Genomic DNA, 20,969 nt, shown 5'->3' on the forward strand with positions numbered 1-20,969 from the left:
TCAGATAATATTCACTTTTTGTTTTTTTTATTAGTCTTGTGCATTTGTTTCTTAATACCCTATAATTTACCCAGCATTTATCATTATTATTTACTTTTGCTTTAATCCATGCTTTGTTCCGTTCTCTAATAGCTGTTGCAATAGAGTCATTGAACCAAGGATTGTCTCTACCCCTCACTCTGTATCTTCTAATAGGAGCATGTTTTTCAACTATGGCTAAAAAGGTCTTTTTAAAATAATTCCAGGCCAGCTCAACATCATCCATATCACAAACTATGTTTAAATCACTCTGATAGATTTCATGAAGAAAAGCTTGCTCATTAAAACATTTATAATTTCGTTTAAAAATGTACCGTGGCTTAGTTTTAGTCAATTTGCAGTTTCTAACACACACAACCATACAGTGATCACTGATATCATTACAGAACACTCCAGTAGCCGAATACTTATGTGGAGCATTAGACAGAATTACGTCAATTAATGTCGATTTGTCCATTCTTTTCTGATTTAGATGTGTAGGTGACTGTACTAGTTGCGTCAAATGTAAAGCATCACATATGTCTCTTAACGTTGATGAAGGTGATAGCCAGTCCCAGTTCAGATCTCCTAGGAGAATATACTCATTGGCAATATAACGTGCATTGCTCGTGAGCTGGAACTCGTCTCATAAATGAACCGAAACTCAGAAATTTAAAATGCTTGAAATGTCTACTTTTAAACAATTAAAATGTCTCCTTGCTATATGTGACTCATTCATTACTTTTGCCGGTTCTTTGTGGCAAGCTTTATGAGTCTGCTAACTAATTGAATATCGTGACTCATCCCTATTTTGTACCAGGCCATTTATGGTTGTTCATATTGTTTAATAAAGTTGTTGGTAAAAAAGAAAAGAAGAAGCTACTGTGCCTAATATTATTGTATACAGCGCGCAAGGTTTATGCGCATGCTCAAAGTCTTCTTCTCCGTTTTTATTGTATCTCTATGACAGAATTACAGCGCCACATACTGGTCTGGGATGTAAACTACATCGTTTTGAGTCGGTTTCAGTGGTTTCGTGTGTACGCAGATATTTCTTGAGACGACGCCGTGTTTACGGAATTCTTTTTTAGAACGAGGCAAAAAAAAACATCGGATAGGGAAAGCTCTGGCTTCGTGTGGATGTGGCCTAAGTTCCTGTCTTTCACCTTTCAGTTGTCGGTCAATGGTTTTTGTTAGTGTTGAAGTCTGTGCTCTGAGCACACGCTCCTTGTTTTCTTGTATTTGCCTTATTGTGAATTAAAACCTTTGATTTATTATCTTCGTGTTTGCCTCATACATCATCTACCCAGAACCTGACAGATTGACCGACCCAAAAAGGAAAGGAGGAAGAGACCATGGAAACGTTTAGTTTCGATCAAGACGGTAGTACTTTGGAAGAATTTGTGGAATTTTACCTCCGTCTCTATCAGGATGTGTTTTGGGGGGAAGATTTCTTAAAACAGCAGTTCTGGAGCAGGTTGGATGACCCACTCGCCCAGATACTGCTGGTCGATGATCTCAACCTATCATTTGTTGAGTTTTTGGACCGAGCTCTTTGGGTTTGTGGTTCCTCCCTCACGGTAACACCAGCCGATCCAGAAGCAGTTGAGCAAGTGCCTGTCGTCTGTCCAGCCGATCTTGCACTTTTCTTCACGCATGCCGAGCCAGAGCTTCACGTCCCGCCTGCCGAGCCAGAGACGATTCCTGCCTGTCCAGCCAAGCCCGCACTTCACACTAGATCTGCCGAGCCCAAGGCAGTATACGTCATGCCCGCCGCGCCTGTGACTGAGAACATCATGCCTGCTGAGTTTTTTTCGTTTATCCCGTCTGGCTTGGATCTCCCTCCACCTCTGGTCCCGTACAGCTCAAAGCCCTCTTCGCCGCTGGTCCCGTCCAGCCCAGAGCTTCCTTCGCCGCTGGTCCCGTCCAGCCCAGAGCTTCCTTTGCCGCTGGTCCCGTCCAGCCCAGAGCTTCCTGCACCGCTGGTCCCGTCCAGCACAGAGACTGTTCACGCCATGTCTGCACCGCCTGAGCCCTCAGTGACCGCGACACTGGCCATTATGGCCACAGCCATGTGGTGTGTGTGGGCTGCGCACACACTGGAGCCGGTGTCTGTCCCTGAGCCGGTGTCTGTCCCTGAGCCGGTGTCTGTCCCTGAGCCGGTGTCTGTTCCTGAGCCGGTTCCGAATCCTGTCACTCTCCCCAAGTTTTTTTGGGGGGGGGCTATAGGCCTCCGCCTGGACCACCCGAAGGGTCCTCACCGCCGTGGCCGCCCGAAGGGTCCTCACCGCCGTGGCCGCCCGAAGGGTCCTCACCGCCGTGGCCGCCCGAAGGGTCCACACCGCTGTGGCCGCCCGAAGGGCATTTAACGGTATTTAATTATAATAGTGGACGGTGGGGAAAAAAAAAACGGAAAACCATTGTTTATGTGAAAAGTAGTGGTACATTTACTGGAAAAGACAGTTAATCAATTTTGTGACAATTAAAAATGTTCATTAGGTGAAAGTGGCAGTTATTTATCTTATTTATCTACTAGGGGCCTATACCCTATATGCTATAATTAGATTTTATTATTTACTTTCTTCAAAGTTTTAGGTGTCATTTACCTTTTGTAGGGGGTTCGTATGTTTTAAAAGTAATGTACCTAAATCGGTTAAGTAAAAAGTACTTTACCTCAGAAATGCTGGTAGAATAGGATGTCCACTTACAATGAAAACCGGGTTCTGCGCGCGGTGGTCACAACCCCTGCTTATATATGCCCGCTGGAAGGTTTCATGGGCTTGGCACGCGCACAAATGTATATTATTTTATTTTTATTTTTAAAATGTAACGTTACATGTAGGCTATATAATGATACTGTGACCGAGCGTTCAGACAGGGTTCGCCTAACACTTCAGAAATAAGAAAACAATAAACGATAACCGTTTTGAACTCTTCTCCACTTTATTATATAACACCGATCACCAACTCCAAAAGAAACCCGCGACACTCATAGACAGTATATAAGATGGACACAGCGACCCCATAGACTTCAACGGAGAAAAGTGAAGCCCATTTGAAGCACTCACTTCCTGATCGCCAGGCGAACTGCGCAGGCTCAAACTGAGCTTGAACACGTGAGCAACGTGTCTGACAGCTGTCAGTCTTCTAGTAGCTGTGCGGAGAGAAATCTGAATCATTCCCTTCCGAATCTCGCAGAGACGGAGATCGTGAGCATTAGCTGTCCATGAGCTAGCAGTAGGATCAACTTTATCACTCTCTGTGGGCTACTCCCTTCACTTTATCGGACTTATTGCCTCCACGTCCCCCCGATTGCCTGCGAGCTTCTCCGCCGGTCTATACGGTAATTTCTCTACAGTGCGACAGAGAGTCGCGTGAGTTATGACGCAATCGTTAGCCTATTTTTACAAAAACGGCTTCTACGGGGCCATAACGTAAGGTACAAGGTAATGGAGCCTTTTATACATTTTCGAGTTTCTTTAGAAATAAATAATGGACAAATGGAGTCTTTGGACGCCTCAGATGTAAAGTTATTCGCTGTCAAAGTGACGCAAAAATGAATAGGAGTCAATGGAATGCTAACAGCAGGTGAAGTTCTGCTACAATGGCGGCGCCCGCGGAGGCTTCAGTTTCCGGCGGATGGATTACCCCCTTGGCGACACTCCAGTACCAAGTGCGCGCATGACCCATGCCTATCTACGGCAAGCCCCGAGGGGAAAAACACATTACATACACACATACAACGAGCGCCAGTACATCCAGAATTAGTGCATCATAACAGAATCCAACAAAGTCTGTTACAATACCTTGCCAAAAAGTGATACACCACAATAATTTAGTAAATAAGTTATATATCAACTTTAGAATATAACTAAATTGGTTAGATTTACCAAATTAATTAACAATTAAAATGAATCGGTTGTGCAGTCAGTGTTGGGTACCTGGAAGGGATGGGAAATATACATAACATATAATACATACATATTCAACAACCCATAGGTGGCGATATACGAGTCGCCAATAAGCATTATGCAAGTGAAGAACCAGCTAGCCCACAGACTCGAGTTTACTCTTATCAACGCGTGGCAGCCTTTATCGGTGGAAGCATTTGGCTATGATGTGCAAATGGTTGAGAAGTAAGTAACGTTAGTATGATATGGAATAATAAGTGGAAATGTATGGTTTTCCTTACAAAAATAACCTACAGGAATCCTGCAGTTTTTTTTTTTTTTTTGCAGGATATTGTTTTATTTACACATTGACAATATGAGCAGGACATTTCTATAGGTTTTAGAATGAACCCTTCAGTACAAAAGAAACATGCAGGGACAGGCAAGGCAAGTTTATTAATATAGCACATTGCATACACAATGGTAATTCAAAGTGCGTACATAGAAGAAATTAAAATAATCAAAAAAAATGAGAAAAATTAAAGTACGAACAGTGGTACAGTGCTCATTCAGTAAATGCACAGCTAAACAGAAGTGTTTTGAGTCTGGATTTGAATGTGACTACTGAAATAGCACATGTGGGCCCGTATTAATAAATTATTAATGCAAAGAGTAGTACCTAGTGACAAAATCCTAAGAAAGTTCTTAGAAATGTGGGTGTTTTTACTCTTACAATTAAATAAAAATCCTAGTAAAGTAATTGAGAAAGCATCTTCTTAACCCTTAAAAGAGGTCCTAAGGTCAAAATTGTTAGGAGTAAGGATGAGGACTTTGATGAGGAGAAAATGACAGAAAGACGAAGAGGGACAAGAAATGTTTTGCATACAGTGAGTTAATAAGACTCTATAAATTAGATCTAAATGTAACTGGATGCCAGTGTAAAGATCTGAGGACTGGTGTGATATGTTCATATTTTCTGGTTCCTCGATTTAGCAGCAGCGTTCTGTATGAGCTGCAACTGTTTTATGGTCTTTTTGGGAAGTGTTGTATTTCTATTCCACTGTAATACCTAGATCCTTCTAAAATATTTTCATAATCCACTGTAATCAAATATTGCCCTTACCTTTAGATTAAAGATGCAAGACGTCAATCCAGGGTCGTCAGCGGAACATCTAACCAGTTCAGTTCTAGGTTCGGTTGCTAGGGCGTTTGCTAATATTACTATTTTATTACTAAAATTTATTTAGTATTAATAGGGAAAAAGTACTCGTAGTCTTGTTTAAAAAGGTTTATGAATCATCACAACATGATTTTGTTTTCTTTAAAAATATTTAGAATAATACAAAGACAAAAATTTCCAAAGGCAAAAATAACAAACATGTAAAAGTCTTTACCTGAATTGTGGCTCTTTTTGCGTTGTCCCTCTGGAGGTGTTCAACTATAAGATCGTCCATAAAAATATCAACTTTGTCTATGACAATTAATTTATTGTACTATTACTGTACTATCTATACAGGGGTAAAAATTACTTTAGTTAAAGTGAAGGCCAAATAGTCGGAATTGGAACCCATCCGCATCCAAGTTAGTTTACACATTAGGAGTAGCAAACTTTGCAAAACTCAGCAAACCTTGGACAGTAGGCAGCGCCAGGGGAGAGATCGGGGGTAAAGAGCAAGGGCACCTCAGTTGTTTCCTGTCTGTATTGAGACCTTTGAGTTTCAAGTCTGACTCTAACCATTAGGCCACAACTGCCTTTAGAGAAATGGCAGCATCGTTATTTTATTTTAACACAGAGATTTGTAGATCTATTAGTAAAATCTGTTGACTTTAGGAATTTTTGTTGCATTGTATTCCAAGAAATATTAAAGACATCTTAATATTCTTTTTTAATTCTGGTTCTTAACAAAATGTTATTTTGGTATCATCATTTTGAATGCCCCACTGTTTAATTCTAAGAATGAATTTTACAATTTTAATTAATGGTCTGAAAAATACATATCATATGCTAAATTGAGTTTTTTTTTCATTACACCCAGGCAGGCTTGGTTTGGAAACTGCTCTACCATGTCCAATGGGAGGCTCAAGAAGGGAGACATTTGGATGTCCTCAGTCTCCTGGCGTCTGGTCACTTCAGCACAGTGTGTCATTTGTGCCTACAGTGAGGTTGTCCACCTCTGGGTAAGTCTCTCGCCCAGAAACCCATGTGCCCTTCTGTGTGCATTTGTATTGATGTATCAATACTCTAAAGTTTATACCATGATCAGCAATGCAACGATTGGCTAGCATCAAGACAGCAACATAACATCATATAATTAAAAAAGGAAACGGCCAAGCAGGCAAAATTAAATGAAATGTCTAATAGATAAATAAAATGTATAAATGATTGTTACATGATTCCTAATTATTAAAAATGTTCACTAATTTGTGTATTTGAACAGGCTTTACTTTTTTTTTCCAGTTCCAAGAGTATGGCCTATTGTAATGAGCAATTCACATTTCTTTAGGGCCAGGAACAAATTAACATAGTTTTTACAGTATTTAATGTGTAAGGCTCCAATAAAATTAAGATAATTATTCCCTCACAAATAAATCTCTCAATGAGTAAAATCGGCTCTATTATTATGGACTACTAAGACCAAGTATATTTATACTTTTACTGATTAATTTCCCTGGTTCTGTAGGGTGCCATGATCCTGCCTTTCTGCATGGTGCGCTTCTCATTCTGACGTCCGTGATAACAAAGCTAAAGGCACATCTCTTCACCTGAAACAAGAAGCTAATAAATGCTAGATAAATAATACATGATGATGATAATGATTATTATAATAATAATAATTATTACCATTAGTCATTTAATATCCTATCATTATTTTACAGGTCTTCATCTGTTTAAAGATTTCCTCATTTGGCTGGTTTGGAAGGACCGAGTGTCAGCATTACAGGAAAAGCACAGATGGGTGAAAGCTGGTGAATGACACAAGTGTGTTTCCTCTATATGCATTAATCAGTGGCGTAGTTGAATAGGGCATATACATACTCAGTCCAACACACACACACACACACACACACACACACGTGTGTGCACAACAGATAAACAGGATATCTGACAAGGAAGAGAGCAGAAGGGGTTTTACTTAATTTCTTTACCAGAGGCAGATGAAATGCAACACAAATACCAGAGTTTAGTTAAACATGACATTTTCTGAGTGTCCATTGAAAAGTGTAAAACCAAACTAACTGGCTACTAGTTAATCCTGTTTGACTATGTAGGTCTATGTGTCGTTCTGAACAAATTCTTGAAACTGCAAATAATAAGTAAGGGATAATGTAGAGCAAGGCGGTTGTTTTAGCGAATACAACACCGACAGGCTGATCAGGAGGAAGAGGAGGGGTCTTAAATCAGCCTGAACGGTAAGAATCCTGCGTGTCCATTAGGGCTGAACGATATATCGTATCTATATCTCGATATGAACTTTCAAGATATTACTATCGAAAAAAGCAACGATATCGACGATATAGATTCCCCCTCTCCGCGCTCGCCCTGCATACAACTCTGGCAGTCACAACAAACATCAGTTTTACGAGTGCCTTTGAATGCACAGCTAAAGCCAGCGCGCACACACTACCAGGGATGTGGGAACTATATTGTGAGAGGGGGGGGGCGGCGTTTCCATGGTGACGCGTCATTGCTTGTCACGTGACACACCGCAGCAGCAACAGCGCTGAATGAATGATGATCTGCTTTTATGACATTTTTCCTTTTTTTATTCAGAATATTCACAAATGTGTTAGCTATGGCATGAAATATCTGATATTCCGATTGTCAAATACATGCAAGTGGAAGTATATTGTTGTTTAAACACCTTTATAACGATCGCGTTAGTTGAGCTGTATGCGCGATGGGCGCCGCCGTGTTAGTTTGTGCCGCAGACGCAGTTCAGAGAATCGGATCTGTTGGATTTACAACCTCTATGTTTACAACACGTGAATTCATCCACTTCTCCCGAAATACTTAAAAGTAAGTGGCTGGTGAACTGGGAATAGAATAGAGTAAACACTGAAGTTACTTACACAATGTGTATCTGATATGAATAAAATGTGTCGAATTATAATGGAAAGGATTATTATTACCTCTTCCATAGACATCAGTGTGTAACACACACACACACATATATATATATATATATATATATATATATATATATATATATATATATATATATATATATATATATATATATATATATATTATAAAAACAACGGAAAACAAAAACAACGAACAAACCCCTTTTTTCAAAAAAATTCTGAGAAATGCTTGGTTTTCACCGAACCCCGTAGTCATATCGTATTGTATCGATATCGAGATATCTGGCATGAAAATCGAGATATGAAATTTTGTCCATATCGTTCAGCCCTAGTGTCCATGGCAACGCTCTGCTTTGCATGGCAACGGTGTGTTATCCTTAGAGTAAATTTTATGTAATAAACCTATATTAAATTTACTCTATTACAAGTGACAATTTTTTTTATAGGAATAGTGCAACCAAAATGGAAATTCGTTCATTATTTACTTAAAGGATAATTCCGGTATTTAACACCTTGAGTCTATATTGTAGTTTGTTTTGGATGAACAAGAGTGGTGGACAACATTTTTTTGACAATGGTTCCTCTCTCGAGTTTTTGACTATAAAAGAATTGGCCATGGACCCAGCTGATATCTGATGCTGCAATTTGTTATGAGACAATGTTAAACCTTCTATTTTAGAACAAAGCTTATTTAACAATGGTTCAATTGCCAAAGAGTACAGCATTCCAGATAGGGCACATCCTTGTCTAATGCCTCGACTAACTTTAAAAGGGGCGCTCAAACCACCATTGATTTTTAGCATACTTTTTAATATCTCTAAATAACACTTGAATTACTCCAATAAAACCTGTGCCAAAACCAAAAGCATTAAGAGTTTTCCAAAGGTACTGGTGTTCAACTCTATCAAATGCATTCTCTTGATCAATGGAAATGAGTCCTAGATTGATTCCCAAAAGGCCAGCTACTTCTATTATGTCCCTAACAAGAAAAATATTATCTGAAATAGACCTACTAGGCACGCAGTACGTTTGGTCAGGGTGTATAACTTGCCCCATCACATCTCTCAATCTGTTGGCCAGAGCCTTAGAGAAGACTTTCAAATCAGAGCACAACAAGCTCACTGGTCTCCAGTTCTTAATTTCTTGCAAATCGCCTTTCTTTGGTAGAAGAGTAATTGCAGCTCTCCTACAACTCAGAGGTAGAGAACCCTCAGCTATGCTCTCATTGAGAACACCCAAGAAATCCTCACCCATGACCTCCCAGAAGGCTTTGTAGAACTCAACTGGAAGACCATCGATGCCAGGCGATTTTCCGCCCTCCATGTTCTGCATTGCATTCCAAAGCTCTTGCTCACACAAAGGCCTCTCAAGCACTGCCTTTGACTCCTCCTGTAGCTTTGGTAGACCTGCATAAAAACCAGCAGACATTTCTTCATCTTCCTCATATTCACTCCCATACAGTTCCTTATAGAACCTCACAGCCCGCTGTCTTATTTCAGACGGCGCTGTCAGCTCTTGCCCATTTTCTGAGCGTAGGGAGTGAATATATCGACTCTGGCCATTTTTCCTTTCCAAATTAAAAAAGAATTTGGACGGGGCATCCATTTGCGTGAGATTTTGATACCGCGACCTGACCAAAGCTCCCTTTGCCTTCGTGCCTAGCAGGTCCGCAATACATAGCTTTTTGGCCTTAAGGGCATCAATACCACTCTGCCCTCCAGTGACCTCTATTAGCGATTGTAACTCCACAATTTTTTAGCTTCAAGTTTTTCCAATTTTTGTGCTATATTTTTAGAGACACTAAAAGTATACTGTTGACATAACAATCTAATTTCAACTTTCCCACAGTCCCACCACTGGCGCAAGTTTACAAAACACTCTTTTTTAAATTTAAATTCTTTCCAAAAAAAGGAAAAAACCTCTTTAAACTTTAAATCACTCAACAAAGAGACATTAAAATGCCAATAGGCACTCTTGTACCTAATATTTGCAATGAAGGATTTACATATAACAATAGCGTGATCAGAGAAACCAGATGGACTAATTACACAACTTTTCATAATATTAAAATGATGTTTAAAACAGTATAATATATCTAATCTGGCCAAAGAAATTAAATTCTCCCGAGTATGTGACCATGTATACTGTCTATCATTTCTGTTCAAACGCCTCCATATATCACACAATTTATGGGTCTCAATCAATGTTCGTAAAGCACCTCAAGTTTGAGGCTTCATGCGGTTCAGCATGATTTCGATCTAATACATAATTCTCTGTACAGTTGAAATCACCACCTAAAAACAAATACTCATCTGAGTTACAACTCTGTAAAAAAACATTGAGATTGTTCAAAAACAAAACCCTCTCAGCGCCATTAGTGGGAGCACATACATTAATAAACACAACATTGAATTTTTCAAATTGTGCTCGTATAGCAATAAGTCTGCCAGGAATCTCTTGTTTCACCTCAAAAGAGGCAGGAGTAAAATGTTTAGAAAATAAAACAGCCACCCCTCCTCTAGTAGAACTCATATGAGAGCACAGCACCACTCCTTCCCATTCTCTTCTCCAATCAATTTCATTTTGACCATCACTGTGTGTCTCCTGAATAAACACAACATCTATTTGCTTTTGTTTTTATTAATTCAAATAACAGTGCTCTCTTATACGGATCTCGTGCCCCATTCATATTAAGAGTGGCTACCCTCACTACACTCATTAGAAAATATGAAAGGAGGATTAAAATCAAAACAAGCGTCAGCATGTAAGAACAAAATAGACTAGGCCTATATAGTTTCAAACCCATCCTCTACTTGAAGTTCTAATCTCAGTTTTGCAACAATTTTCTTTAACCTGTACATTTCTTGAACAGTAAACTGTTCTTCACCCTCGCCTCGCATTAGCATCCCCACAGAGTCAATAAACATTTTGCGGTCTGGAAAGAAATCTGGAACCTGGACATTTTTCATGTTTTTTGTTTTTTGTAAAAAAGACCTAACTTTTCCAAAAGAGTAAGCACTGCGTCTACTCCTTTTGTCTAAAGTATCACTATCAGAATCTTCAGCAGTACTGCTTTCAACATCCTTATGTGCATCAACTTGTATTCCTGGCAGTTGTTTTGACTTTGTATCCCCTTTTTTCACTTTGTTCCTTTTCCTCTGAACAGAAGGTTTTTTAAAAAGTGCATCATCACTCACATACTCCGCACTAGCTCCATCTTCCATCACTATATCAACTGTTTTGTCAGTAACATTTGCTGAACCTCCCATCCCTGCATCACTTGTTCCAGCCTCTGCTGTGTCACTCGCAGGTTCAGCGTGTTCGCGCTCGACTGCTCTGACAGCGTCATTCTCCACAGCTGCTGCGCTAGCCACTGCATTAACAGTGTCACCAGTCTGTTCTGGACACAAATTCCTAATGTGCCCTTCCCCTCCACATTTAAAACATTTCATCGTCTCAGAACTTGAAAACACAACATAATCGAAACCATCGGATCTAAATTTAAATGCCACATTTATTTCCTCAATTTCGCTTTTTAGTACCATGTAAACTTGCCGTCTAAATGAGACTACATGTTTAAGTAAGGGGGATTTACAGCCCAACGGAACTTTTCTCATCATTTGTGACACAATCTTTCCATGTCTGGACAGCTCTGTGATCAACAACTCATCTTTAATGAACGGGGGGACATTGGACAAAATTATCTTTTTTGCTGGTTGAACTAGAGGCATAACTGGCGTAAAAGTCTCCTGTATTACAATCCCGTTTTCCACCACGCTGTTCACTTTCTCAATATTATCCAAAAAAATCACCACAGCGCTGTTCATACGAGACGCCGACATTATGCTGTCGTGACCGACAACATTCCCAACCGCCAAACTACACTCTTCCACTGAACACTTCATTGCAGGTGCAATCTTGATGCCATGTCTGCGTGACAGGCGATCATAACTGAGGCGTTCAGAAGACGCCTGTCAACCACTCGCTGGAAGACTGCGCGCTCCTTAGTTTACCTCAAATCCTACTTCCCTCTAATTTATTTACACAAAATAATAATTAGGCTACTAAAAAATAATAAACGTTTGCCACCGCAAACAACAACCAAAAAAAAAAAAGAGTTGAGAGAAAAAGAAGGAAAACTCACTCACCGTAGAACTCTCACTCACACGCTAACTCCATCCATTCACTCCCGCATGCGCACAGAGAGAGAGAGAGAGAGAGAGAGAGAGAGAGAGAGAGAGAGAAAATGGAAACTCACTCATAGTGAGTGTTCCTGACAGAAGAGAAATAATCCAAGAACACCTCATGCAAGGTAATGCTGCTTTTGCTCCTCATATACAATCTAAATTTAGCTAAATCTTTACAAGATAAAACCTGCATGCTCAAATTGTTTGTATATGATAATGCAGACTAGAATAATATAACAGATTAATCCTGACATACATGAAAATGACAGATAAATGCATTTAAAGATTAGGTCAAGAAATAAAAGTAGACGTGAGTAGAATGTTTTTGACTTTGTCACACTTTGTCAGGCTGCAAAAAAATGCTTTTCTTAGTCATTTTTTTCCAGTCCAAATATCAAACATTTCTTAAACCAAGATCCATTTACTAAAGTAGTAAAATGCCATAAGATATTAAGTCTTGTTTTATAGGGAACTAAATTTTACTCCTCTAGCAAATGCATCTTGATGTAAGAATTTTTAGATATTTTGACTGGAAACAAGACAAAAATACTAAGTAAGAAAATATTTTTTTGCAGTGCATTGAAGGTTTTCAATTCGATCGCATTTGTGTGTGTGTGTGTGTGTGTGTGTGTGTGTGTGTGTGTGGGGGGGTGTGGGGGGGTGTGTGTGTGTGTGTGTGTGAGAGAGAGATTTCTGCAGAAGAAGTCAAGTTAAAAAACTTACTCTGAGGTCCATTGAGGACAAAAATGTCTGTCAAAAAACTGTCATAAAAATTTGAAGCTTGGAAGCACAGAGTTAAGTTTGATCTCATTTTAAAGAAGACCCTTGGCAGAATATTGTTGAATTAAAATTGTATTTTTTTTTAAAGTATGGAAGCCCGTTTCCACCACAGTTTAAAAATGCGATTCTTTAAGTCATAATAATGAGAAACTTTAATTATGTCATCTCATTCATTGTATTGAGAACGTTTTGCATAATAACGACGTATATCCCAGCTAACAAAAATGAGTTCTTAGAATGTTTTGCGAACATTCCCTTTAGGTTATGAAAACGTTATTTCTGAATTTTTTTAAAACGTTGAAATTACCCTGAACAACAGATGTCCATCACCGGGCTCACACATAGACACTTGAGTATCGCTAATGTACCTCTGTCTGCTGCATGTCTTTGAACTGTGGTGGAAACTGGAGTACCGGGAGAAAATCACAGAGACCTGCTAATTCCTGGACTCGAACCGGGGACCTTCTTGCTGCTCTGTTTATACTATATTTATGTTTATATGAATTCAAGTGACAAAATAGATAAAATGTAAGCAATTAAATTCTTACAGTCACAGGTATGGGTTTCAAAGTAACAGGATTTTAAGTAGCCTACCAAAAACTGTTGACATTTTTCCAGTGTTTAAATTTTTCCAGAGTATAAAAGTCTCTAAGTGCATTAAATATCAGAATTACAAAAATAACAGATAAGACTTTGCTTTAAGATTTACATTTTACTGTAGTAGTACACAACATTTTGTAAGAGTCTCTGTGCAAGTACACAGTCCAAAACATGGAATCATAAAGAGCAAAGACTACATTTTCTAAACCAAAAACACAACCTCGAAAAAAGAACACGAACTAAAACAAACTCTATCTAACAAATCTAACAAGACACGTGGAAAACAACACAATAGAAAAAGAAAACACCACAAAATTGTGTTCTGATATGAATTGTTTCATATGGAGTTTTAAACATTGTCATTTTACAGTGATGCTTCAGGTTAAAGAGAGACGTCGTGTAACGGTTGTCTGCAAATGCTGGATGTTTGGTTTAACCCTCTGGTTATCTTCGGGTCTTTTTAATTATATCTGTTTTATTTTAGCGTGAAAAAAATATTGACACTCGTTGTCAATAACATATAATTTTGTAACAGAATAATCGGGTTTTTTTTAAACAAATGTCATTTTACTCTGTTTATTAATGTTTTTACTTTACATTTGTGCAGTTTTTGGAGGATTTATGCTATATTTTACATTTATATAAAAAATAAAAAAATGTTTTATACAAAAACAGCTTTTTATGTAAAATTCACTTTATAAAAGACCCATATTTCTAAATTACACACACACACACACACACACACACACACACACACACACACACACACACACACACACACACACACACACACACACACACACACACACACACACACACACACACACACACACACACGGAGAGGGCAAGAGACAAAAGTTACTGTAAAATGGTCAAATAGCATATAGTGGAGCTCTTTAGCCATCTAGTGGCTAAAATGATCTTTTTTTTTTTTTTTTACGACATTTTCCAAAATATGGGCAAAAATTTGACACTAAACCATGTAAAATGATCCATGTTATCCCCATTATTTGGATATTTTATAAAGTGAATTTTACATAAAAAGCTGTTTTTGTATAAAAACCTATTTCATTTTATTTATTACCCTGAACAACAGATGTCCATCACCGGGCTCACACACAGACACTTGAGTATCGCTAATGTACCTCTGCTGCATGTCTTTGAACTGTGGTGGAAACTGGAGTACCGGGAGAAAATCACAGAGACCTGCTAATTCCTGGACTCGAACCGGGGACCTTCTTGCTATTCTGTTTATACTTATATTTATGTTTATATGAATTCAAGTGACAAAATAGATAAAATGTAAGCAATTAAATTCTTACAGTCACAGGTATGGGTTTCAAAGTAATAGGATTTTAAGTAGCCTACCAAAAACTGTGTTGACATTTTTCCAGTGTTTAAATTTTTCCAGAGTATAAAAGTCTCTAAGTGCATTAAATATCTGAATTACAAAAATAACAGATAAGACTTTGCTTTAAGATTTACATTTTACTGTAGTAGTACACAACATTTTGTAAGAGTCTCTGGGAAGTACACAGTCCAAAACATGGAATCATAAAGAGCAAAGACTACATTTTCTAAACCAAAAACACAACCTCGAAAAAAGAACACGAACTAAAACATAGCCTACTCTATCTAACAAATCTAACAAGACACGTGGAAAACAACACAATAGAAAAAGAAAACACCACAAAATTGTGTTCTGATATGAATTGTTTCATATGGAGTTTTAAACATTGTCATTTTACAGTGATGCTTCAGGTTGAAGAGAGACGTCGTGTAACGGTTGTCTGCAAATGCTGGATGTTTGGTTTAACCCTCTGGTTATCTTCGGGTCTTTTTAATGATATCTGTTTTATTTTAGCATGAAAAAAATATTGACACTTTTTGTAATTTTGTAACAGTTTTTTTTTAAACAAATGTCATTTTACTCTGTTTATTAATGTTTTTACTCTACATTTGTGCAGTTTTTGGAGGATTTATGATATATTTTACATTTATGTAAATAAATAATCAAAAAATGTCAATAGGTTATACAAAAACAGCTTTTTATGTAAAATTCACTTTATAAAAGACCCATATTTCTAAATTTCACACACACACACACACACACACACACACACACACACACACACACACACACACACACACACACACACACACACACACACACACACACACACACAAACGGAGAGGGACAGGCCAGGGCAAGAGACAAAAGTTACTGTAAAATGGTCAAATAGTATAGTGGAGCTCTTTAGCCATCTAGTGGCTAAAATTATTTTATTTTTTTACCTTTAAAACGACATTTTCCAAAATATGGGGAAAAATTTGACACTAAACCATGTAAAATGATCCATGTTATCCCCATTATTTGGATCTTTTATAAAGTGAATTTTGTATAAAAACCTATTTAATTTTATTTATTTATTTATTTATTTATTTATATAAATGTAAAATATAGCACAAATCCTCCGAAAAACTGCCCAAATGTGGAGTAAAAACATTAATAAACAGGCAAAAATGACATTTGTTAACAAAAAAAAACTATTATTCTGTTACAAAATGATTATTGACCCCAAAGATAACTAGTGTCTGCACAAATGAAGATAACCAGAGGGTTAAAAATGGCGTGGAATGAGAAAGTTTCGCTAATTAGTTAATCAGTTGAAAGTTTTGCTAATTATCTCTATGGTTTAGCTGTGAGTAATAGAAAGACAATAAGAGAATTTAGTTCAAACTCAGATGAAAAGCTGTTACTGAAGGGGAAGTTCAATGTCCTGATTGATTAGTGGAATGCATTAGGTTCAATGCCAGCTAACAAGGAACAACAAACACAGAACGTTCCTACTGTTCCCATATGGTTCCCATTTGGTTCTTTTTTTGGGGAACCAAATAAGAACGTTCTAGGAACTTTAAGACTGGAAAAACTAGAAGAGAGGGCAACTCTCTGAGAAAAAAGAAAATTAACATTTGAACTCTCTCTTGTGAAGTTAGCATCACCATTTGAGACGCAAGTCTCACCTCAGAATACATCTCATTCCCTCTTCCCCCACTCCTTCTCTCTTGTGCTGAGATCACCAAAATTCACCCAAAAATCTCTATGGTTTAATGTGAATAATTATCATACAGTATTATACATGTTTGGTATCATTTGAAATCTCAGTGCGGCTGGTACAAATGTCTCATTCCCAAAGAAGTAAACCAAAAGATAATAAAGTTCTTTGTTTGGAGATATCTTGCACACAGAGGAGGGTGTGTCTTCCAGGCAAATGGCATTCTGCTCCCAAAAGGTGTAATTTTAAATGCAGATTCCCATTGTTAGCAAATGTGAAATTTCCCTCTATGCCGCGGGCATGCCCTGGACATTCCATTAAGAAAAGATGGTCCTGCAACCAAAGAAACAGTGAAAGGGGCAAATGTATTAAGGCTTTCAAATAAAAGTTGAAGTCCTATTCTAGTTAAATATAATACACACTCTAAAAAAGTATTCATCCTTTCAACCTAAAAATTGAGGCAATTGATATAGATAGATAGATTTAAGATTTAAATTTAGAAGAAATTTAAGTTTTTCTCATCACATTCTCATATTCTAAGATTCTAAAATGGATCACTAAACTTTCATTATTAAGAATCTCTTATTATAGGCTATGTTAAATAAATAGAAAACATTTATTATTCATAAACTCTTACTTATTTTTGCATTCTTCTTCCAAGTCATGTAGCGGTATCTTCTTTGCAAATCCTCATCTATTTTTTGAGGTACAACTCCTCCATCTTCACAGCTAGAACACTCACTCTTTTTCTTTGGGTCTGTCTCAAATCTAATAGATATCACCATGAAACTTCCTCAGTTGATTACTTACACAAGTTCATAAAAAAAATGTGTTACAAGTTTTTGAAATGTGTATGTATAATTATGCAAATGAGGCATTATCTCATTAAATATGCGCAATTTTGCATATATTTTCGGTAGATAGATCTGAACATATGATAGGTGCAAAATTATTTTTTCATTAATTACACACAAGATGAAAAAAGATGTTCAGAGGGATTTCAGGATATATGCTTTTAATTACCTAGGAAATCAAAATGAAAAAATAATTTTGCACCTATCATATGGCTGAGATGTGTCACTGGAGAATGACAAAAAACTCATTTTGAGAAAAAGGCATTTAAAGATTTGTAATATAAAAAATCATACTTTTTTAGTGGAAACAACTATTTACAGACACAATATCTCATCAAAGCATTAGCAACAACAATTCAAACCATCTAAATCACATCAAAACTTATAAACACAGCATTTATGGCCTTTAACTAATCTTAGAGAGCAAATGTATGTTTGTTACAGCATAGAGGAAAAACATAAAAAACATAATCTTTCTGTTAAAGGGATAGTTCACTTTGAAATAAAATTTTGGTATGTTTTAGCTTACCTCAAGGGCATCCAAGATGTAGGTGTCTTTGACTCCGCAGTAGTTTCAATTTTGGATATTTTTAGGTCAAACCGTTCTTGTCTGTCAGTCATATAATGCAGGTCTATGGTCACCACTTCAAAGAGCATGCACAGAGAAGTCCAAATTAATGGCCTTACACATTGAGACACGAAGCGACACGAGACACGAAACAAGCGGTTTGTGTGAGAAAACGAACAGTATTTAAATCGTTTTTACCTCTTGTACACAACCACGTCCAAGTGATCTGAGGGCGCGCGCTTCCTGGTGTGTGACGTGTGCGCCGGAAAGCACCGGCAAAGTGGCTAGAGGCAGTGATCACTCATTGTTTACACAGAACAGAGATTGTAGGTAAGACCGCTAATAGAAATGGTACTAATTTGCGCTTATCCGTGATGTTTAAACCGACGAAGGACCACTGCGATTTCGCGCTCTCTACAAGCCGCTGCCCGGAGTGCGACGAGATGGCTTTATCGACCCTGCGGGCTCGATTAGCCTCCTTCGGCGGAGACACCACACTGCCGCTCTCTCAAGGGCCGCGCCGTAAAAAGCGCCGCTCTCAGAGTGCTCCAGAGGCCTCAGCGGTCTGCGAGCTCACGCCGGCTAACTCCCCGCGTGCCTTCACCGGTCGTCCCTGATGGCCAACGCCCTTCCGCCGCCGTCCCCATCACCTTCGGTGTGCCTGAAGATGAGGACGTCGACGAGGACAGCTGTTCGCTCGCCGCTTCGGGAAGCGAGGACTGGTCAGGCTCCATTCCGGACCCCGCCCCCTCAACCCAAGTCAGCGCCAGTGTAACTAGAGCCAGCGTGGACACTGAACTCGTCCGCCTGCTGACGAAGGCCGTCGAGGACCTCGGCCTCGAGTGGTCTCCCCCCGAGGAACCGACACGCAACATGCTCGACGAGTGGTTTCTGCAGGGGTGCCGCCCGGCACCTCAGCAAAGGCCCGCTCCGTTCCTTCCTGAACTCCACGACGAGCTGACGAAGTCATGGAAGGCGCCATTTTCGGCTAGGCTCAAATCGTCTGCTTCCTCAACGCTCTCCGTTGTGGACGGCGCCCTGGAAAAAGGCTATCAGCATCTTCCACCGATTGAAGACGCTGTGTCGGCGCACCTTTGCCCGCCCTCCTCTGGATGGCAGTCTAAGGCCGCACACACTTCTAAAGCCTGTCGAACTACGTCAGCCCTCACTGGTCGCGCTTACACCGCAGCCGGCCAAGCTGCATCGGCACTCCACACCATGGCTGTGCTTCAGGTGTTCCAAGCCAACCTTCTCCTCATTCTGGACGATGCTGGCCCCGACCCTGAGGCATTTAGAGATCTGTGCAGCGCAACGGGACTTGGCCCTGTGGGCTACCAAGACTACCGCGCAAGCGATCGGCAGAAACATGGCGATTCTCACTGTCTTGGAGCGCCATCTGTGGCTAACGCTCACGGACATGAAGGACGCTGATTGAGCTTCCTTCCTGGACTCGCCCATCACACCATCGGGTCTGTTCGGCCAGTCCATCAAGGGCTTCGCGGAACGTTTCACCGAAGCTCAGAAAGCGTCACAGGCCTTGCGCCACTTTCTGCCACGACGCTTGAGTTCTGCATAAGGCTGCTCAAAGAAACAGCCGCCTGCTCAGACTTCAAAGGCGCTGCCGCCTCCGCCGCCAGCTTTCCAGCGCCACCAGTCCGCCGACGCTCGCCAGCACTCGAAGACCGCCGCCCCCTGGGGGCCAGAGACCAAGGATTGCGGTGAACCCTGAGCCTCCAAAGCCCTCCTGACCACGGGGGGAAAACGACGACGGTTAAGTCTTGCTGCAGCCGGACCACCGTCGAAAAGCTCGCGCACTGTTTCCCCAGTTCCCGCTTCAAAGGTGACTGTTCATTTCGCAGCAAACGAGCCCATTGCACAACATGCTCGCCTGCACACAAACGCCGTTTTCACGGCGACCCAAATAAATCTGAAAAAGAGCAAAATGTCTGTCTTTTATCCGGTTTATGCCAAATGTGTTCTAAATGTAGGAAATGTGCCCACTATTCAGTGCTCACCCCTACTCATAAACACTGCCCGTTCAGTATCCCACACAATAAAACATTTCCCCGCTCTCGCGGCATGTGTATCATATGTAGAGCAGATGCCCATAACTATATGCGCACCGCCTCATATAAGCGCTGTAAATACAGTGTCACAAGCACAAACAGTTCAGGCCACCGGATCCCTTTCACACAGCGATCCGAGCCCAGACATCATTCTACCCCTAGCCATACGTGCAAAAGCATGGGAAATCATCCCGGGTGTATCAGAATGGGTGCTACAGATAATAAAGTGAGGCTACTCGCTGCAGTTTGCACGCAGACCCCCGCGCTTTCGTGCCATGGTCGAAACGACGGTGAAAAAAGAAGTAGCACATCTGTTTCGCGCCGAAATAGCGAAACTGCTGAGAAAAAGGGCTATAGAAACCGTCCCTCTGACACAGAGCGAGGCAGGTTTTTACAGTCGTTATTTTCTCGTCCCGAAAAAAGACGGCGGTCTCCGTCCCATCCTAGATCTCAGACTTTTGAACAAAGCGCTCATGAGGCGATCGTTCAAAATGCTGACGACCAAACAGATTCTCGCGCAAATTCGCCCGGGGGACTGGTTTATGTCAGTGGATCTGAAGGATGCGTATTTTCAAATACAAATAGCACCCCGTCACAGGCCATTCTTGAGATTCGCCTTCGAGGGTCAAGCTTATCAGTAAACTGTCCTACCGTTCGGCCTGTCTTTAGCACCACGTACGTTCACGAAGTGCATGGACGCGGCTCTCGCACCCCTGAGACAACAGGGCGTGCGAGTTCTGAACTATTTAGACGACTGGCTAATTCTAGCTCAGTCAGAGGCAGAACTGATATCTCACAAAGTTTTGTTACTCAGTCATTTGGACAATCTGGGTCTCAAAATCAATTACAACAAGAGTTTATTGT

The 20,969-nt window shown here is 39.9% G+C and overlaps 1 long non-coding RNA gene across 1 annotated transcript; it reads right to left on the minus strand.

The window, feature by feature from the left end:
* Positions 1 to 16,038: 16,038 nt before the first annotated feature.
* Positions 16,039 to 18,116, minus strand: LOC306997555. The gene is made up of 3 exons (XR_013797382.1): positions 18,001 to 18,116; positions 17,255 to 17,385; positions 16,039 to 16,950 (listed from the first exon to the last, which is right to left on the minus strand). It is a non-coding gene; the product is annotated as an uncharacterized lncRNA (long non-coding RNA).
* Positions 18,117 to 20,969: the final 2,853 nt, after the last annotated feature.

The sequence above is a fragment of the Phoxinus phoxinus genome (assembly GCF_949152265.1).
Source record: "Phoxinus phoxinus genome assembly, chromosome: 1".
Lineage (NCBI taxonomy): Eukaryota > Metazoa > Chordata > Actinopteri > Cypriniformes > Leuciscidae > Phoxinus > Phoxinus phoxinus.